The sequence below is a fragment of the Trichosurus vulpecula genome, chromosome 4 (assembly GCF_011100635.1).
Source record: "Trichosurus vulpecula isolate mTriVul1 chromosome 4, mTriVul1.pri, whole genome shotgun sequence".
NCBI classification, from domain to species: Eukaryota; Metazoa; Chordata; class Mammalia; order Diprotodontia; family Phalangeridae; genus Trichosurus; species Trichosurus vulpecula.
This window is the reverse complement of record NC_050576.1, coordinates 85,134,804-85,158,000: the sequence shown is the minus strand read 5'-3', so window position 1 is coordinate 85,158,000 and position 23,197 is coordinate 85,134,804. Positions and strand designations below refer to the sequence as shown.

General features: G+C 36.9%; 1 pseudogene; it reads left to right on the top strand.

Moving 5' to 3' along the window:
- The first annotated feature begins 958 nt into the window (after positions 1-958).
- LOC118846783 lies at positions 959-1,741 on the top strand (annotated as a pseudogene).
- Positions 1,742-23,197: the final 21,456 nt, after the last annotated feature.

The window sequence follows — 23,197 nt, the reverse complement described above, 5'->3', positions numbered from 1 at the left end:
GTTGATAAAAGAGGTCAGTGGCACTTCTGAATGCCAAACACCCTCATGGTGGCAGACTCACAACTTGTGTGGTAATCAATTCTAATTGTTTAAAAATTAATGAGAAAATGAATTTTATAAGGAAATGTAGGTTCATTCTAATAAGGGTCTTGGTGCTATGTAACTTGGATCACTCAAGTCTTAGTCAAAGAGATGTTTCAATATATACATCAAAGAGGGAATCCATTTATTTTTAATCTCAAACCTTTCTGATCAAACACAATGAACAGAAGTTCATCAATTCTCTCAGCCTTGTTGGGTAAGTTTTTCCCAAGATTTCCCATACTGACTGATTTCTGGATGAGGAAGTAGAAAAGGGGAAAATCCACAGTCCTAGTTCAATAATAGGTTATTAAATACAAGAGAAAAATTATAATTTCTCTCAGAACTCAAGGGTAATAATTATAATTATGATGATAATTTGCATTTATATAACATTTTAAGTTTTTCATAGTACTTTACATGCATTTTATTATCACATAACAAACATAAAATGCTTGTGTTCTGAATCTAGTAACAAACTTGCATAATATAGTTATCATTATCCCTAACTTATAGGAAATCTGACCCACAGAGAAGTTATGTGACTTTCCCACAGCCGTTAAATAGTTTGAGAGTCCAGATTTAATTGTTCATCTTTCTGATTCCAAATTCAGCACTCAATTCACTATTCCTCACTGTTGATGACAGTGTTAAAAACAGATGGTTTATTTAATCAGTACAGGCAGTTCCCAACTTACAAGTAGATTATGCCCCAAAGTTCATTTTTAATTTGGTGATTTGGACTTGGAACACATTTTCCCGTGGAATTTATCTTACAAATGTGGGTAGAATGCCTAGGCTATTCCACAAAAGTATATTTTACATAATGTACCTTAAATAGTATGTATTTGCAATTAAAAAAACATAGCAAAAGTGATATGAAATCCAAGAGGAGAAACAAACACTAGAAGAATTAAAAACAACTATGGACAAATATCTCCCAGTCTCACCAAATGAGGCTAACATGCAAGAATCTTCAGAGGAAACCAGAGATTATTTTAGAGACATATCTTCAAGAGCTGAAGGTTACTTCACATCACTAAATTCTCTGCCAAGCAACCTCCAGCTGCAGGCATATAAGCATTCATTGGAAGATATCAGCGGTGCCAAGAACAACATCAGAAAACTCTTGTACCATCTCTACAAAGCAATCGAATTGACTTATCAAAGCAAACAAGCTTCTGATGGTGGGCAGAATTGCCATAAGGCCCTATATGAGCTGTGGATCAAGTGGAGTATGAGCCAGTCCAAAAATGTGGATGGTGATACAAAGCTCCTGGTAATCTGAGCTCTGGACATGTCCCATAGCATTTCCCTGAAATTACAGTTGGCCTTCATGGACCTCTACCCTAAAGTCTGAGTTTTCCCAAACAGCCTACTAGACAAGCTCCAACAGACTTGTTATGACATGCAGGAGCTTCATACCTCCTTTTCCCTAAGTAATGGATTTGAAGATCTAGGCAAGCATCATCTGATCCAGAGCCACTCTAAGCTGACCCAAGCCCAGGGAAGTATAGAAGAATTGTTTTATTTCTTAGAGGGTAGTATTCCTTCTGATTGGATTGTAGGACCACTTTGCCCCACTGAATATCCCTTCCCAAAGGTAATAGCACTCCCTAAAGAAAAAAACATCTTGAATTGTGATATAGAATCAGGCTAATATTTTTAGATTCCTGGCAAACAGTCTTGTGCTAATTTATAGTTAATAACTGCACTCTGTAGACATTTCAGATTATATAAATAAAGTTGCATTGAAAAAAAGGAAGAGCTTACTGCTAGGGAGAATTTCTATATACTAGTGACACCTCTGGTACTACATCACTAGGGTTTCAATCAAATCTCAACCTTAGGGGTTAATTTCCTTCTCTGTAAAATGGGGGGGGGGTAGCATAGACAATTTGTCTAAGGTCAAAATTATATGATTTTATGAAACAAACAGAAATGTAATAAAATAGTTTAAGTAATAACTTTTTAATCCCATTTATGGTTTTTGTTTGTTTTTTTTTTAATTAAAACTAGTGCATGAGGAAAAGCTGATAAAATTTTTGTGGAAATTTTGAAAAGAACTTGTAAGACTTTTAAGATCTTTAGCTTTTCATAAAACTGAATATTGTGCTTAAGATTATTGATATTTCTGTCAAGGGAACTACTGTTCTTCTCACTCAGGTTTCTAATATCACAACCATCTTCAACCCTTTGTGCTCCCTCACCTAAGATCAGAACCTCATGACCTCTCACCTGGGATATTGAAATAATCTAATTAATCCTTGCTTCCAGACTCTGACACACACACATGCCCCTCCACTTCAAATCACTTTTCATACAATTGGAAAAGTGATATTTTCAAGCACAGATTCACCCATGTCACTCTTATAGTCATTAAACTTCCTAATAATAAACATTTATGTAGCACTTAAAGGTTTTCAAAATGCTTTACAATATTTTAACTCATTTTATCCTCAGAACACTGAGAAAAAGATGTTACAATCCTCATTTTACAGGTGAGGGGACCAAGGCTTGAAAAGATGTTAAATGATTTTCCCAGGGTCACATACCTAGTAAATATCTGAGGCAGGATTTTAACTCCCACTTTCTGACTTCAAGGCCCATAAAAATAACTAGGAATAGCTAACATTTATACGATGCTCATTATATGCTGCACATTCTGCTAATCACCTTACACTTATTATTTCATCTGATCATAACAACCACCCTAAGAGGTAGGTACAATTTCCCCTCATTTTACAATGAGTAAACCTGAAGCAATAGAAGTTAAGTGACTTGCCCAAGGCCACACAGTTTGTTAGTGTCTCAGACCAGATTTGAACCCAGTTCTTCCTGACTCCAGGCCCAGCACTCTATCCACAGTACCATCTAGCTGCCCCATACCCTATCAATTGTGACACCTTGCTGACACTAGGATCAAATGCAAACACCTTTAACTTTGCTCCATGTCTTTTTATGTCAATGAAAAAGAATCAGACCAACATGATAAAGCCCCACCTCTACGTCTCCTACTGCTCGTTGAGTGTCAGTGATTGCACAATATGCTCTATCCATCTTCTCTCTCTAAGTTTAGCAATTAACTAACCAACTTATTTTTCTAATCATACTTCTAGAATATATCAAGTACCTTTTGTTATATGGAAGAGATGTTTAGGAATATGAAACAGCCTGCTTAGGAACACAATGTGTCTCCTAGTTGCTCTCAAGAGCAACCAAATTTACATAATTCAGAGATGAGGAGAATTCTACAACTTGCTGACATTTGGTAGGATTTCCTTTATAGACCAGTCCAAGACTATAGACTTGAAGATACTTCAAAGGATTCAAGATCTATATGAGTAGTACTTCTAACAGGAAAAATGACAATGCACTCAAGAGCATGCCATGACCACAACAGCTCCATACTCTCTGTGCCAACTCATGGAAACCACTAGTCTTTCTTAAGGGCAACAGAAGGAAATGGGAACCACAGACTTGTATGTCCAATCACAGCACTTGTTGAATCCCAGACATTCTCTGCAATAGAAAGTAACAGGGTCATTTTTGTCCTGGGGATTAGCAAATCTGATTCCCCCAATTGGGAACTTCCAGTGCCCCTCAGTTCCTGCAAAGACAAAACTGTATTGCAGAAACACCTGCTGTATTCACAACTAAGAGGTGGCTTATAGAAATCATGATTAATGACTTGTTGAAATTTGCTTAAGTGTCCTGTACCTCTGTTGCCCAGTGGGGCACTATCCATTTTTTATTTTTTTTTTATTTTTTTGTTTAAATTTTAAATGTGTTTAGTTAACATATTTGGTTTTCAGCATTGATTTTGACAAGAGTTTGAATTACAAATTTCCCCCCATTTCTACCCTCCCCCCACTCCAAGATGGCATATATTCTGGTTGCCCTGTTCCCCAGTCAGCCCTCCCCTCTATCACCCCCCTCCCCTCTCATCCCCTTTTCACTTCCTTTCTTGTAGGGCAAGATAAATTTCTACACCCCATTGCCTGTGTATCTTATTTTTTAGTTGCATGCAAAAACTTTTTTTTTTGAACATCTGATTTTAAAACGTTGAGTTCCAAATCCTCTCCCCTCTTCCCTTCCCACCCACCCTCCCTAAGAAGTCGAGCAATTCGACCTAGGCCACACATGTATCATTATGTATAACCCTTCCACAATACTCATGTTGTGAAAGGCTAACTACATTTTGCTCCTTCCCAACCCATCCCGCTTTATTCAATTTTCTCCCTTGACCCTGTCCCCTTTCCAAAGTGTTTGTTTTGATTACCTCCACCCCCATCTGCCCTCCCCTCCATCATCCCCCCCTTTTATTTTTTTTTATCTTCCTCCCTCTTCTTTCCTGTGGGGTAAGATACCCAACTGAGTATGTATGGTATTCCCCCTCAGGCCAAATCTGATGAGAGCAAGGTTCACTCATTCCCCCCTCACCTGCCCTCTCCCCTCCTCCCACAGAACTGCTTTCTCTTGCCACCTTTATGCGAGATAATCCACCCCATTCTATCTCTCCCTATCTCCCTCTCTCAGTATGTTGCTCTCTCATCCCTTAATTTCATTTTATTTCTTTTAGATATCTTCCCTTCATCTTCAACTCATCCTGTGTCCGCTACCCTAATACTGAGGTCTCATGAATTATGCACATCATCTTTCCATGTAGGAACGTAAACAATACAGTTCAACTTTAGTAAGTCCCTTGCAATTTCTTTTTCTTGTTCTTTTTCTTGATTACCTTTTCATTCTTCTCTTGATTCTTGTGTTTGAAAGTCAAATTTTCTATTCAGCTCTGGTCTTTTCATTGAGAAAGCTTGAAAGTCCTCTATTTTATGGAAAATCCACATTTTGCCTTGGAGCATGATACTCAGTTTTGCTGGGTAGGTGATTCTGGGTTTTAATCCTAGCTCCATTGACCTCCGGAATATCGTATTCCAAGCCCTTGGATCTCTTAATGTAGAAGCTGCCTGATCTGAGGTAATTCTGATTGTGTTTCCACAATACTCAAATTGTTTCTTTCTGGCTGCTTACTGTATTTTCTCATTGATATGGGAGCTCTGAAATTTGGCAACAATATTCCTTGGAGATTTCTTTTTGGGATCTATTTGAGGAGGCAATCGATGGATTCTTTCAATTTCTATTTTGCCCTGTGGCTCTAGAATATCAGGGCAGTTCTCCTTGATAATTTCTTGAAAGATGATATCTAGGCTTTTTTTTGATCATGGCTTTCAAGTAGTCCAATAATTTTTAAATTATCTCTCCTGGATCTATTTTCCAGGTCAGTGGTTTTTCCAATGAGATACTTCACATTGTCTTCCATTTTTTCATTCCTTTGGTTCTGTTTTATAATATCTTGATTTCTCATCAAGTCACTAGCTTCCACTTGCTCCAATCTCATTTTTAAGGTAGTATTTTCTTCAGTGGTCTTTTGGACCTCCTTTTCCATTTGGCTAATTCTGCCTTTCAAGGCATTCTTCTCCTCATTGGCTTTTTGTAGCTCTTTTGCCATTTGAGTTAGTCTATTTTTTAAGGTGTTGTTTTCTTCAGTGTATTTTTCACTATTTTTTTGGGTCTCCTTTAGCAACTCATTGACTTGTTTTTCATGGTTTTCTCGCATCCTTCTCATTTCTCTTCTCAATTTTTCCTCTACCTCTCTAACTTGCTTTTCCAACTCCTTTTTGAGCTCTTCCATGGCCTGAGACCAGTTCGTGTTTTTCTTGGAGGCTTTTGATGTAGGCTCTTGCACTTTGTTGACTTCTTTAGGCTGTATGTTTTGATCTTCTTTGTCACCAAAGAAAGAATCCAAAGTCTGAGACTGAATCTGGGTGTGTTTTTGCTTCCTGGCCATATTCCCAACCAACTAACTTGACCATTGAGTTTTTCAGTGGGGTATGACTGCTTGTAGACTAAAGAGTTCTATGTTCCACGTTTGGGGGGGATGCGCCAGCTCTGCCACACCAGCACTGCTCCTTCCCCAAGAACCCCCAACCCGGACTGGGTTTAGATCTTCAGCAGGCTGTGCACTCCTGCTCTGATCTGCCACTTAATTCCTCCCACAAGGTGGGCCTGGGGCCAGAAGCAACAGCAGCTGTAGCTGCCCCACCTCCGCTGCCCCGGGGCGGTGGCTCAACCTCGAACTCCTTCCACTCCTGCAGCTTTTCCCATTAACTTCCTCCACTGTCTTTGGTGTTTGTGGGTTGAGAGGTCTGGTAACTGCCGCAGCTCACTGATTCAGGGTGGTAGGACCTACTCTGCCCCACTCCTGGTCTGATTGGACCACACCACTCACGCTGGGCTCTGCTCCACTCCACTCCCAGCTCCCAGCTCCCAGTTCCGTGTGGGATACACCTCACCCAGAGACCACCCAGGCTGTCCTGGGCTGGAGCCCTGCTTCCCTCTGCTGTTTTGTGGGTTCTGCAGCTCTAGAATTGGTTCAAGCCATTTTTATAGGTTTTTGGAAGGACTCGGCAGGGAGTTCATGCTAGTCCCTGCTTTCCAGCTGCCATCTTGGCTCTGCCCCCACTATCCATTTTTTAAATGAATAGAATAAATGAACAGATGAATGAATACATTAAAAATAGTAAAACCACAGGTTAATAATTCATCTAGTCTTGGCAATAGAGCAAGATTATCTTTTGTCAATAGAGGTAGATTTTGAAATATAACTTTGGCTTCAGAAAGTTAAATTTGAAAAACATAGCATATTACCTAAAATCAGAATAAAAAAGAAACAGTACAATGAAAAAACTATATTGTCTAAACTGAAATAAAATAATGCACATTTAAAATTATTATTTTACATGAGCAATGGAAATGAAATTAACACTGAATATATACATACATGTACATATACATATACATATATATATATATATATATATATATATATATATAATAACATTTCTAGATTAACCTATGTAAAATAGTTGCCGCATCATAGACCCGAAGAGTACAGAAAGCTCTTTATTATCAAAATATGAGATTTGTGTTGGAAATGGAGAGAGAGAACATGTTTTTAAATGTAAACTCTAAAATCTTACAAAGAATAATTATGGTTGATTATGAGCAATGCCACCTTACAAAGGAGAGAGAAGCAGTAAAGAATAAATTCAGTATAATGAAAACTTAGAAAAAACATCCAAATAAGTAAGCAATATCATACCAAAGACATTTAAGAATGGATATTCAAAGAAATCAGAAGAAAATGGAAAATATTCACAACAAATCATTATAACAAACTTTTCTTTATTTAGGATAGTGGAACCACTACCCTTGGACTCTAACATTATAGTACTGGAAGTGCTCATCAATGAGGTAAGAATGACACAAAAGAGAGCAAAGATGGAAAGGTAATTAGCTTAGAACAAGAATATATAGAAGAGGGGCGGAGCCAAGATGGCCACATGAAGGCAGCGTCTTACCGGAGCTCTCTCGCAAGGTCTGTCAGATTCCCATAAAAAAGTGAATTTGAGCAGATTTGAGAGAGTCAGAAAACGCGAACAGTCTGCGTGGGGAGGATTTCCGAGCTGGGAGAGTCTGAAGGACCTAAGGCACGAATCTGTAGGCTCGGAGAGGACTCGGAGTGCTGCGAGCGGAGCTGCTCCAGACCAAAGTGGAGGCGGCTTGCCGGCAAATCCACGTGGGAGACAGGCTGGGAGAAAGTTGGGTGCCCGAAACTGGCAGAGGTCCCCAGGACTCTCAACACAGGATGGCAGTCTGTGGAAGTGAGGAGAGGCAGCGCAATGCCACCGGCTGTGAAATACCAACTCCTGACGCTTGCAGCCAAGAAACTCGGATTCTCGAACTTCCAGGAGACATAATGGCCAGATAAACGGTTCTAATCCCTCCCCCCCCACCCAGAGAATTCCTCGGGAAAAATAACATTAATTCTATCCCAAAGAAATAACACAAGAGGGAAAGGGACCCATATGTACAAGGATATTTATAGTGGCTCTCTTTGTGGTAGCCAAGAATTGGAAATCAAAGGGATGCCCATCAATTGGGGAATGGCTGAACAAGCTGTGGTATATGAAGGTAATGGAATCCTATTGCGCCATAAGAAATGGAGATGATGCGGACTTTGTAACAACCTGGAAAAACCTACACAACATAATGCTGAGTGAGCAGAGGAGAGCCAGGAGAACATTGTACACAACCCCAGATATATGGATTCCATGAGGACCAACCCTGCAGACTTCGCTCTTCTCAGCAACGCAAGGTGCAAGGACAACTCCAGGGGACCCACGATGGAGAATGCTATCTTCATCCAGAGAAAGAACTGTGAAGTTTGAATGCAGATTGAGGCACACTACATGCTCACCTTTTTTCTTCCCTTTTGTTTTTGTTCTTGGGTTTTTTTTTGTTGTTGTTGTTGGTTTTTTTTGGTTATGTCTCTTCTTTCTCATGACTCATTCCATTGGTAATAGTTATTCTCCCCAACTTGACTAGTGTATAAATTAATTCAATGTAAAGTTATACATGATAGTTACATGAGCTTCCATGCCATTTTGGGAAGAGAGGGGGGAGGGAGGGGAGAAAATCTGGAACTCAAAGTTATGTAGAACCATGGTGGTAAACTAAAAAAAAAAGAATATATAGAAGAGATAATATATAGAAGAGACCCAATTATTTGAGCCTTGAGAGATCATATCGGAATGGGATAATATGCCAAAGCTATAGGGGGAATGGTCTTTAATCATATTAATTCTGAAGGCAACTAAAAGAGCATAAATATTTAATGTCCCACATGTTTACTCTCTATACCAAAATCTCTATGAAATGATCTAGATATGAATTGAGGGCATCCTTTATGATGGTACTAATGGAACAAACATACTTTCATAAAATATATTCAACATTAGGCTGCAACTCCATAATTTCATTCCTTAAATAAGTAGAAAATATGTTATTCTATTATTCCATTCAGCTTACCATTTGATGATTATTTTTAAAAGATAGAGCAAGTCAAAATATCTTCTAAGTTCTTTTATACTGAGATTTAATCTCTATATATGAAAATTATTCAAGCTCTTTGAAAGACATAACATGAGAAATAATCCTGTTCAATGGCACTCTAAAATAAATTTCAGGTAAAACATAAAATAAGGATATATGTGATCACAAAAGGTAGAAACCACTATTAGAATACTCATCCAGCAGTGAAATACAGATCAAAAAAGGGTTATATTTTTGTTGTTGTTATGAATGATGTCATCAGGATGCTCCTATTTGTAGATGACAGTGGTCTTTAACATTGTAGAATCTCCTGAAATAGAAATTTAGTTCCTTAAGTGAGTTTGGTCTATCCATTCATGATGGAAAGACCGAGTGGATCATAATGCCTATTATCCAGATTTAAATATGTATTTGGATAGATACCCTATGGTATTTGTCTATCAGTATATATATATATATATATATATATATATATACATATATATATATATATATATATATATATCAGGAATAGACAGTACAGATGAATAATGAATTGGCTGCAGAGATGACCAAGAGGAAGAGAGTAGAATGGATTGCCTTTGGGAAGGCAGAGAGCTTCATTTAATGACCTCAGGATTCCCACTAAAGTAACTTTTAAGTTGATTTATTATTGCCATATAACAACTAGTCTTGCTAGATAGCTATGAGGCATGGAATACAGCTGATCCAAATAATTCAAAATGAGTATTACACAGCAGGTGATGGAGACACATATGGTGTAACTGAGCAGAATATTCTGTAATATTGGATTTAGAGTCAAGAAGGACTGAGTTCACATCCCACAACTTGAAATTTACTGGCTTTGTAATCATAGAAAAATTAGCCAACTTCTCAGAGCCTCAGTTATCTACATTTTAAAATGAGTAAAACAATACCTATAAAGTTTCATGACTGGATTATTGTGAACCTCAATACATGCAAAGTTCTTTGTGAACTTCAACATGATGTGTGTGTGTGAGTGTGTGAGAGCTAGGTGGCACAGTGGACTGAATGCTGGGGCTGGAGTCAGGAAAACTCATCTTTCTGAGTTCAAATCTGGCCTCAGATACTTCCTAGTGGTGTTGACCCTGGGCAAGTCACTTAACCGTATTTGCCCCAGTTCCTCATCTGTAAAACAAGCTGGAGAAGAAGATGGTAAATCACTATAGTATCTTTGCCAAGTCAGACATGACTAAAAAAGACTAAACAAATACTCTCTCTCTCTCTCTCTCTCTCTCTCTCTCTATATATATATATATATATATATATATATATATACGTATATATATATATTATGCACACATATATATGCATGTGTGTATACATATGCACATATACGCATGTGTACACATATATGTACACACAGATATATACATGTATGCATATATACACATATATACATATATGTCAGTTATCCTTAATCAAGAAAAACTTAGAACTCCAATTTTAAGAACCTTTTGATTCTAATCTTCCCTTTACATCAAATTATTTATTCGTCACTAAAATGTAGGAAAGAGCCTTTTTAGAATAAATGACGAAACCTCAGCAGCCTTGGAAAATGCTGCTTCTAATATTTCAACTAACTATGGTGTCAAAAATACTCCTCTGTTCCACACCTTATCCAAATAGGTCTGAGGGAATTTCCTTTGGGACTTAAATTAACGTAGGTATACTTATAAAACAGTTGCTTTAGTTCCAATTTGAAAACAAAATTTCGAAGAACGTGCAAACTTCACTCACCACTACACTTCACAGTCGTATTAATAGAACACTCTAACAAGTCACCATTTTGCCACTAAATTCCATATGTCAAGTGTAGTATGTGCCAGCAATGGTGAATGCACTTAAGACATGTACTCCAATTTCCTTAATTTTCCCAAGAATTGTTGAAAATACACCACCCCTGCAGCAGGATTATTTACACGTTAAGGACAAAAGTGGACGAAAGGTCTTAATATCAACAAATCACTGCAAAAAATATGCTTGAAAATTTTCAATGTATTCTTTCATCAACAACCTGAATGCAAATTTCCATCAGAATGGATGACTAACTGACATAAATACATGCTTTTGGGACCAGTGAATATGACATAAGAATGATTCCAAACTCTCTTCTAGTTGCAGGTAAAATCAGTGATTCTATGCAGAGCCAGAACATTTATGTGGAAATCTAGGACGGCAGGCTCTGTTGGAAAGAGAACCAGGGAAGCCTCTCTTTATGAAAAGGAGAGATTTTAAGGCTTAATATAAGAACCTTCATAGAAATGAAGAGTTTCTTGCATAAAGGAGAAACTCAAGAGCTGCTTGTTGAATTAAATAAAAACTAACATTTATGTATAACATTTTACAAAGCACTTCATGTACACTACCTCATTTGATCCTCCCCAAAGCCTGCGAAGTAGGTACTTGTATTATTTTGTTTTACAGATGAGGAATCGGAGGTTCAGAAATGCTAAGGACTTATTCAGGACCACAAAGCAGTAAGTGTCTGAGGCATGGTTCAAACCGAGATTTTCACAACTTTAAGGACAACATTATTTCCAAGAGACAAGACTTCCTTGAATTGAATTGAGAGGGAAGAAAAGGGTAGAATTTGGTATTCCATAATTCTGACTTTGTGATTTGATACTTTAAAAAAGTTACATAAACAGTCTATCAATAGGAAATATTAGCTACAAAAACTTTTATGTTTCTGTGATGGAGGAATGTTTCATCAAAGTGGGAAGTGTTAAATTTACTTTTTAAAAAGACATTCCTCTTACCAGAATAATTTAAATAATATCCAATGTAAACACATCCTGTCTCTATTTCTCATTGCCTATGTGATCAGAGGCATGCCGCTCAACCCCAATGGATCTCAATTTCTTCTTCTGTAAGTAGGAAGTTTGTACTAGATGACCTCTCAGTCCCTTACAAATTTAACTTTCTGATATTAGGGTCATAAGTACTTCACAGATAGTAAATATTTCTATTTCATTTTGATAATTTGACTTTACCTGTCTTATTTAAACTCCAGGAAGAGCTAGCTACTCAGTTCTTCCTATTTCAGTAATTAAGTACAAAGAAGTAATATGTCTGTAAAAATAGCAACTCAGATTTCTGGCACTTTCTTCTTTCATATCTACCGGAATGTAGGGACTCTGTGGAAGTTCTTTCTTGGACTTCCCATGGGAGAAAAATACCCTCCCCCCTCAATATTTAGATTAGCTGGTTAACTAAGAAGCAGGAACACATGCTGCCTAAGTAAGCTTGAACCTGAGCCTCAGTCCTCTTCCATTTTGTATTTCTTTCTCTGAACCTGAGTGATCAAAGAGCAAACCTGAAGTAGACATTTTCAGTCTTGGACAAAGCTTCATGAATTCAAAATTTCTGGAGCTCCTGGGGTCTTTGAGTCAGAATTGATGTTAAAGGATGAGTTTTCAGGTGGCAGCAGCAGCAGCTAATCAGATAACTGATCAGAAGACATGAACCTTGAGGGGGTTATTGGGAAAGTAGAGAACAAAACTTCAAGGGGTGAGGGTGGCTGATCAGGAATTCCACAAATGGGGCAGTAGATAGTGCAGTCATGCTGGATATGGCAAACTACTCCAGTATCTTTGCCAAGAAAACTTTTAATGGGGTCATGAAGAGCCAGGCATGACTGAAATGAGCAAACAAAATTCCACAAATAATTTTCCATATTATAATGTTTTAAGTATCAACCATTCAGGTTACAAGAATAGAATTGATGATTTACTATCTATTTTAATTGTAACATTTATTTATCCTATTTGTCAATGTGTCTTTATGAGTCTTTCATGTCTTAAGTGATTTTGGGGAGGAAATAACTGTCCTTCAGGTGGCCTATATTGTATAGTGAAAACCTTTCTGCTTTTTTAGGGAGATTCTAGACATGAGAAGAATCTAAATTTTAAATGCTTTTCTTCTGGGCTCCAGATGGGGGTAAAAAGGACAAAGACACAGAAAAAGTGTGGATGGGAGAGACTAAAAGGCCAGGCTCTCTAAGGACTTTATCTGGTTTAAGCATAAGCCAACAACCCCTTAGCAGAAGAGAGTATAGAATCCCCCTTAGGCCAGCAGTAATCTCTTGTTACATTATTTCTATTATTATTTTTCTCATTTCATTAAAATACGTACTTTTGATTAAAAATGCAAGTACCTACATCCCCATGAATGATTTTAGTACCACACAGGTCAAAATAGTATTCTATGGGAACGAAATTAAAAATTAAAATTTGTTTTTTGTTTACAAAATTCCTATCTTTCCCAGAACAAAGCCATTGTAAATAATAAGAGCTACAGAAAAGGAGATAATTATTCCAATATTTTGTCTAACACAAAAATCAACAGGTCCAGAAACAAATGACATTTTGTATTCAGAAAAAAGCACCATTTGTGTGACTATGACTGCCTTCATTGAGACATTGGAAAGAGTAAAATAAACAAAACAAGCGAAAACAATTTCTGATTGTGTTTTCATATCTCAGTTCAATTCCATAAATATTTAAGACATTTTCACATATTTTCAACATGTGTTTCTTCTGGATTCCAAGGCTCTGTGGAATTCATTACTCATATGACAGAATAATTACTTAAGCAGAAAATCTTTCTTCATTCCTAGCTATGCAAATGGCATTGGGGAAATGCCTCCTTGTCAAAGAAGCATCCTAAAGACATCAGAAGATGTTCACAGTTCATTTAAGCATACATCTCACTAAACATGAAAGAGACAAGCTCCTTTAAACCATACGCTGTTCCAGGAAAATAAAGGTCTTCAGATTTTAAAATGATCACATGATTCTAAATGGAATTCCAGATCACAGCTCTACAAATTGCTTTTTCTCCCATATGTTTCATCCTCAGTTTACGATTTAATGTTTTTATTCATTTACATCTCCATTTATCTATACATTCATTTATTAATCTATTTATTTATTTTATTTGCTTATATTTCAAGGAAAGCTACGTGGGAAGCTTAAATAAAATACTAATTCTAAGGGTAGTATTTTGCCATAGAAAAATCATTCACAATCCCATGCCCAGCTACAAACTAGGATCATAATGTTATACAGAAGGGTATTGAGGAAAGCTCTGCAAATATTCTAAGAGGGAACTGAATATGTTTTATGGAGCATTTCTTGGTCTACGGGTGGGGAGGACAGAAGTCTTGCCCTCTGGTGCGGCCAACGTTCATTTCCTTCTCTACTTCTCTCATGTTCATGAAGTAAGAGGAGCTTGACTTTAGTTGAAGTAGTTGTAACAGTGACTGAGAATCCTGAAGAGGTCTGAGAATACCTCCAGTAAGCAATATTATTCTGTGGTTCTGCATTATTTTTAAGCTATAATAGATGACAAATACCCACACTATGAATATAAATCTCCAGATATCTGAGATAATTCAATAAATAATCTATACTGAAACCAGAGAATCATTACAAAAGGAACTGTTATCAATAACTGCCTACATATAACATTGGTCATATAAATTTAAGAGCAAAATTTTTATCAGATGTTGCCTTATTGAAAATTCATAATCTCCAAGCTACACGGAAGGACAAATTTCAAGATTTCTCAAAAATTCAAAAACATGTCCTAAACTATAGGAATAAATTTAAACTTTGAGAAATAAGAAGAATGTATATGCTATCTAAGTTGTCCTCTCTATTAGTATTGTCCCAAAGATGCGTTCAAAAGAAAATGTGAATCTTCATTGCAAAAATCTTACTCAATTACAAAAAGCAATCATTTGTATAAACCTACACAATAGCCTGCAGAATATTTAGTATAAAAGAATAATAGCAGCGAAGTAACTTACTTATGGACCATTGCTATATAAATCATATCCCAAAGGAGATGAGAGGAATTTGGGGACAATGACAATAATAATGACAATGATCACAATAACACTACTCATATGACAATGACAAACATATAATAATACATCATATGGTAATTTATGGTTTGCAAAGAACTTCATAGTAACTTTAACATTTTAATTTCTCTATGGTATCATAACACGTGAGTACTCACTCTAATGATGGGAATAACAACCCATCCAGACCTCCTTATCCTGTGCAAATCCTACAAAACTATGTCTTTCTTTATATTTTCCTTATATTCTTTTGCTTTTTCTGTTTTTTTTTGAGTGGAAGACTTAATAATCATAAACAAACATAAACATCTAAATACACGATGAAGGACAGGGAATGGGATTACATAAGAAAATATTTTTTTTATTTTTATGGATAGTGATTTTTATCTCTATTCTATCACCTCTCTGCCAAACTGTGGAAAATATGCTACATTCTAAGGCTTTTGAAATCTTGCTTGCTTTTGGCTTTGGTCAGTATTCTGAGTTCTTTCCATTGTCTTCAATAATGCTATTATTGCAGTTATCACCTGAATTATTCTCTGAATCTGTCAAATTCCTTAATCCTTGTGGTGTAATGAAATTCCATTACTTTTGTATGTCACAATTTATTCATCCACTACCCTGATTGATGTGCATCTATGCTGTTTCCAGTTCTTTGAAATAGAACAAATCTTCTAATACCTCAAGACAAGTTGCTTCTTTTTTTCAATCTACAGTCACTCAGCATCATAGAAGTGAATTTGAACTAGCAGAGCACAGAATTTATCAGTGTATCTTTCTTTCTCTAACATGCAACAATTGTGATTTTCCTCTTTTGTCATTTTGCCAACGTGATAGTTGAGACACTCATTTTTTGAGGTTGTTTTTTTTTCAATGTGCATTTCTCGTATTTGTGATGTGGGATATTGTTTCCTATGATTGTACAAGAGATTAATTGCCTCAACCACTGAGTTCTCCATAATCACTTTCTTTAGAGCCTTGCCATCACTTTCCATGGGGACATTTTCCAATCCTTGGGGAGCCTCATTGCCTTAATGTTCTCTAGATACATTTCCAAGACTGTACACAACTTCTGGGAGCAGTTTTGAAGAAATTGTGAGTGAGGATCTGACAAGGAATGCAAACTTTCAAAAGATCACATTTCAGGTAATTTATAACACGTAGAAATCCAAGTGTAGGGTTCTTCAACCCTTTGGACCCACAGACAAGCATGAAGTGTCAGCAGGGTTTCATAGTGACATGTAGGTGGGATAGATAAATGATCAGGAATCTAAAACTACAGGTCTCTTCCCTTACATTTGATGATTGTTGCTAGCAGCCACCAGGTCATGCTCCCAAACTTCTCAGCATTTTCAGTACTTAGATCACTACCTTCATCTTTTCAATAATTACTGCCTTTATACTAAGGGGACTTAAATATACACATTGATGCTCCCTATAGAATGATAATATTCTAGTTTTTCAATCTTATCACATTCCATGACATACTCCTCCATTCCATCTCAGCTTCACGGATGATCACAAATTAGATTTCCTTATCATTTACCACTTTTATACTTTCATCATCACATAGTCTGCCACCCTTTCTCCTGATCAAAATCTTAAATCATTCCAGTCCTACCTATGGCTCATTCCTCCTAAAATTCTTCTTCATTTTAATTATATTTCTCAGGCCATTAGAACTGTTCTGACCTCAATTTCTTTCCTTCTCAATCTTAAGTCTATAGTTAAAAAGTTAAATCATACACTGTCTTCTATTTAATCCCTTGTTCCTTCTCCTTATTGCTACCCTTCATTCTCCAAAACCAAGCCCTGGATTATTTCCACTATCTTCCTCCTATCTAGCTACCAACATGATGCTGAACAGAACTGGATATCTAGAGTCAGAAATGTGCCAATTGGGTACATTTAACTAAACTGTTCATGGACTTCGACCCAATGATACTACTACTATACTAGTTCTCTAACCAAAGTAGACCTAAGAAGAAAAAGAAACTAAGCAAGTGCCCAACACTTGGGGAATAGCTGAATACATTCATGTACATGAATGTATTGGAATACTATTATGCTGTATGAAATGATGAAAGTGAGGGTATCATATTACAAACTGATACAAAGTAAAGTAAGCAGAAGTAGGAGGTGGAAAAAGAGGCATACAATAATAGGAACACTACAAAAGAAATAAGGAACATACAATGACTTAAGATCTTGCTCAATTTAATGCCTTACTACAACTCCAGAGGACCAATGGCAAAGCATACTACCCACTTATTGTTAAAAGAATTACAGACCTATAATTCGATTTAAAAAAGAAGAAAACCAAATTACCAGCATCAAAGATGAAAAGGGTGAATTCACCTCCAATGAAGAGGAAATTAAAACAACAATTAGGAATTATTTTGCCTAATTGTATGCCCATAAATTTGACAACCTTAGGGATATGGACGAATATTTACAAAAATATAAATTGCCCAGATTAACAGAGGAGGAATTGAAATACCTAAATAACCCCACCTAAGAAAAAGAAATTGAAAAAGCCATAAATGAACTCCCTAGGAAAAAATCTCAAGGGCCAGATGGATTTACAAGTGAATTCTGTCAAACATTTGAAGATCAATTAATAACCAAACTTTATAGACTATTGGGAAGCTAGGCGAAGAAGGAATCCTACCAAATTCTTTTTATAACACAAATATGGTACTGATACCTAAACCAGGAAGAATCAAAACAGAGAAAGAAAATTATAGACCAATTTCCTTAATGAATATTCATGCGAAAATTTTAAATAAAATATTAGCAAAAAGATTGCAGCAACTTACCTCAAGAATAATACACTATGACCAGGTAGGATTTATTCCAGGAATTTCAGGCTGGTTCAATATTAGGAAAACTATCAGCATGATTGATCATATCAACAACAAAACTAGTAGAAACCATATTAATATCTCAATAGATACGGAAAAAGCTTTTGACAAAATACAACACTCCTTCCTATTAAAAACACTAGAAAGCATGGGAATAAATGGAATCTTCCTTAAAATTATAAATAGCAGCTACCTAAAACCATCAGCAAGCATTATATGTAATGGGAATAAGATAGATGCATTTCCAATAAGATCAGGGGTGAAACAAGGATGTCCATTATCACTACTGTTATTCAATATAGTACTAGAAAAGTTAGCATGAGCAATAAGAGAAGAAAAAGAAATTGATGGAATTAGAATAGGCAAAGAAGAAACTAAGTTATCACTCTTTGTAGATGACATGATGATATACTTAGAGAATCCTAGAGAATCATGTAAAAAACTACTTGAAATAATAAACAACTTTAGCAAAGTGGCAGGATATAAAATAAACCCACATAAGTCCTCAGCACTCCTATATATTAATAACAAAGCCCAACAGCAAGAGATAGAAAGAGAAAGTCCATTTAAAATTACTGTAGACATTATAAATATTTGGGAATATAGCTGCCAAGACAAACCCGGGAATTATATGAATACAATTACAAAACACTTCTCACACAAATAAAGTCATATCTAAATAACTGGAAAAAAACATCATTTGGTTAGGCTGAGCTAATATAACAAAAATGACAATTCTATCTAAATTAATTTACTTGTTTAGTGCCATACTGTAGCAACAATGTTGCTAGCAACTGCTGTGGAGGTGAAAGACTAACAACAAGATCACACAGGAGGGCTGCTAGCACAGGTCCTTTGATGTGCTTTCCTAAGGAAAGTACCTTTAAGGGGTTAACAATCTTAGTTTAATTAAACATAAGTATACCATTCACTTACTTCAGGGGGAAAAGCCAGCACCCTGAACTTCAGAGCAAATACAAACAGAAATTACAAACAGATCAACAGACAGGCTTTTATCTGTCTGACCAAATTATAATACCTACATAGCTACCAGAGAGAAGCACCAAGATCTAGGTTTTCAAAGCCAGGGCAGAGGTCTACTTCAGTGGCTACCCGGAGTCTCATCACCAACACTCTTTTAATTAGTGTACCTCCAAAGACAAAACCTCTGAATTTATATACCCTTCTTCAGGGTCAAAGGGCATCACAACCATTGACTCAAACCAATGTGAACCAGGCCTTCCCTTGAAGTAAGCAGGTCATCAATGACTCCTGATTCAATCAAAGATTCCTTTGTGGTGAGAAGCACTCCAAAATGAAGACAACAAAAAGTCCGCTTTGCTTGCCATTACATTTGAAAAGCAAAATTCATCAAAGGTATTTGATTATCTCAGCATTCCAAAGGAGAAAACAGTAAAAAAACAAAAAAGTCCCACCCTAATTATCATAACACATACCAATTAAAGTACCAAACATTTCATAGAGCTAGATTAAGTAATAAAATTCATATGGAAGAACAAAAGGTCTAGACTATCAAGGGAATTACTGAAAATAAATACTAGGGAAGGTATCCTAGCCATACCAGATCTTAAACTGCATTATAATGTAGCAGTCATTAAAACTACTTGGTACTGGCTAAGAAACAGAGTGGTGGATCAGTGAAATAGGTTAGGTACACAAGATACAGTAGTCAGTGACTATAGTAATCTACTGTTTCATAAACCCAAAGACTCCAGCCTTCTCTAGGATAGAAACTCACTATTTGACAAAAACTGCTGGGAAAACTGGAAAATAGTATGGCAGAAACTGGGCATAAGCCAATATCTCACACCATATACCAAAATAAAGTCAAAATGGGTTCATAATTTCAATATAAAGGCTGATAATCTAAGCAATCTGGGAGAGCAAGGAATAGTTTACCTCTCGGATTTTTGGAGAAGGGAAGAATTTATGACCAAACAAGAGGTAGAGAGCACTATGAAATGCAAAATGGATAATTTTGATTACATTCAACTGAAAAGTTTTGTATGAACAGAGCCAATGCAACAAATATTAGGAGGGAAGAAGAAATTTTTTTTTGGTTTTCATGTTTTGTTTTGTTTTTTAATTTATTTAATATATTTAGTTTTCAGCATTGATTTTCACAAGAGTTTGAATTACAAATTTTCTCCCCATTTCTTCCCTCCCGCCCACTCCAAGATGGCATATATTCTGGTTGCTCCATTCCCCAGTCAGCCCTCCCTTCTGTCACCCCACTCCCCTCAAATCCACTTTTCCCTTCCTTTCTTGTAGGGCAAGATAAATTTCTATGCCCCATTGCCTGTATATCTTATTTCCTAGTTGCATGCAAAAATTTCTGTTTTGTTTGTTTTTGAACATCTGTTTTTAAAACTTTAAGTTCCAAATTCTCTCCCTTCTTCCCTCCCCACCTACCCTCCCTAAGAAGGCAAGTAATTCAGCATAGGCCACATGTGTATCATTATGTAAAACCCTTCCACAATTCTCATGTTGTGACAGACTAACTATATATTGCTCCTTCCTAACCTATCCCGCTTTATTGAATTTTCTCCCTTGACCCTATCCCTTTTCGAAAGGGTTTGTTTTTGATTACATCGTCCCCCTATCTGCCCTCCCTTCTATTATCCCCCCTTTTTATCTTCTTCCTCCTTCTTTCCTGTGGGGTAAGATACCCAATTGCGTGTGTATGGTATTCCCTCCTCAAGTCAAATCTGATGAGAGCAAGATTCACTTATTCCCCCTCACCTGCCCCCTCTTCCCTTCCTACGGAACTGCTTTTTCTTGCCACTTTTATGAGAGATAATTTACCCCATTCCATCTCTCCCTTTCTCCCTCTCTCAGTATATTCCTTTCTCATCCCTTAATTTGATTTTTTTTAGATATCATCCCTTCATATTCAACTCAGCCTGTGCCTTCTGTCCATATATACATATAATACACATACATATATATGCATACACACACACATATATATATATACATATATACACACACATACATATATACATATATGTATATGCATATTCCATTTAGCTACCCTAATACCGAGGTCTCATGAATCATACACATCATCTTTCCAAGTAAGAATGTAAATAAAACAGTTCAGCTTTAGTAAGTCCCTTGCAATTTCTCTTTCTCGTTTACCTTTTCATACTTCTCTTGATTCTTGTGTTTGAAAGTCAAATTTTCTGTTTAGCTCTGGTCTTTTCACTGAGAAAGCTTGAAAGTCCTCTATTTTATGGAAAATCCATATTTTTCCTTGGAGCATGATACTTAGCTTTGCTGGGTAGGTGATCCTTGGTTTTAATCCTAGCTCCACTGACCTCCGGAATATTGTATTCCAAGCCCCTTGATCCAATAAGGTAGAAGCTGCTAGATCCTGTGTTATTCTGATTGTGTTTCCACAATACTCAAATTGTTTCTTTCTGGCTGCTTGCAATATTTTCTCCTTGATCTGGGAGCTCTGGAATTTGGCAACAATATTCCTAGGAGTTTTCTTTTCGCGATCTTTTTGAGGAGGTGATCTGTGGATTTTTTCAATTTCTATTTTGCCCCGTGGCTCTAGAATATCAGGGCAGTTCTCCTTGATAATTTCTTGAAGGATGATATCTAGGGTCTTCTTTTGATCATGGCTTTCAGGTAGTCTAATATTTTTTAAATTATCTCTCCTGGATCTATTTTCCAGGTCACTGGTTTTTCCAATGAGATATTTCACCTTGTCTTCCACTTTTTTTTTCATTCCTTTGGTTCTGTTTTATAATATCTTGATTTCTCATCAAGTCACTAGCTTCCACTTGCTCCAATCTCATTTTTAAGGTAGTATTTTCTTCAGTGGTCTTTTGGAACTCCTTTTCTATTTGACTAATTCTGCCTTTCAAGGCATTCTTCTCCTCATTGACTTTACGGAGCTCTTTTGCCATTTAAGTTAGTCTATTTTTTAGTTGTTGTTTTCTTCAGTATTTTTTTCTGTATTTTTTTGGCTTTCCTTTGTCAAGTCATTGACTTGTTTTTCATGGTTTTCTCCCATGCTTCTCATTTCTCTTCCCAATTTTTCCTCCACTTCTCTTACTTGCTTTTCCCCATCCTTTTTGAGCTCTTCCATGGCCTGAGACCAGTTCATATTTTTCTTGGAAGCTTTTGATGTAGTCCCTTTGACTTTGTTGACTTCTTCTTGCTGTATATTTTGGTATTCCTGGTCACCAAAGAAAGATTCCAAAGTCTGAGACTTAATATGAGTGTGTTTTTGCTGTCTGGCCATGTTCCCAGCCAAATTTCTTGACCCTTGAATTTTTCGTCAGGGTATGACCACTTAAAGAGTAGAGAGTACTTTGTTCCAAGCTTGAGTTGTTGCGCTGTTGTTTTCAGAGCTATTTCTATACAGCCAGCTCTGCCACACCAGCACCCCTCCTTCCCCAAGAACTGCCAACCTGGACCTGATGAAAATCTTAAGCAGGCTCTGCACTCCTGCTCTGATCCCCCACTTAATTCCTCCCACCAGGTGGGCCTGGGCCAGAAGGAACTGCAGCTGTAGTTCTGTAGCTGCATCACCTCCACTGCCTCTGGGGCAGTGGCCGAACCACGAACTCCTTCTACTCTCTCCCCGCAGCTTTTCCCACTAACTTCTCTGTTGTCTCTGGTGTTTGTGGGTTGAGAAGTCTGGTAACAGCCACAGCTCACTGATTCATGGCACTAAGGCTTGTTCCACCCGGCTCCTGGTCTGGTTGGTCCTGCGACTGCCCATGCTGAGCTCCTCTCCCCTCCACTCCCCTCCACTCCCAGCTCTGTGTGCAATAGACCTCACCCAGCGACCATCCAGGTTGTTCTGGGCTGAAGCCCTGCCTCCCTCTGCTATTTTGTGGGTTTTGCAGTTCTAGAATTTGTTCAGAGCCATTTTTATAGATTTTTGGGGGGACCTGGTAAGTTACTCATGTAAGTCCCTGCTTTCTGGCTGCCATCTTGGCCCCACCCCCAGAAGCCTGGAAGCAGAAAATTGGGAATTTTTACAACCAGTATCTCTGATAAAGGTCTCTTTTCTAAAATATACAGGGAACTGAGTCAAATTTATTAGAATACAAATCATAAACCAATTGATAAATAGTTAAAGGATATGAACAGGCAGTTTTCAGAGGAAGATATTAAAGATATCTATAGGCATATGAAAAAATGCTCTAAATCACTACTGGTTAGAGAAATTTAAATCAAAACAACTCTTAGGTACCACATCTCACCTGTCAGATTGGCTAAAATGACAAGACATGAAAATGATAAATGCTGGAGAGGATGTGGGAAAACTGGAACAGTGTTACATTGCTGGTGGAATTGTGAACTGATCCAGCCATTCTGGAGAACAATTTGAAAGTATGCCCAAAGGGCTATAAAAATG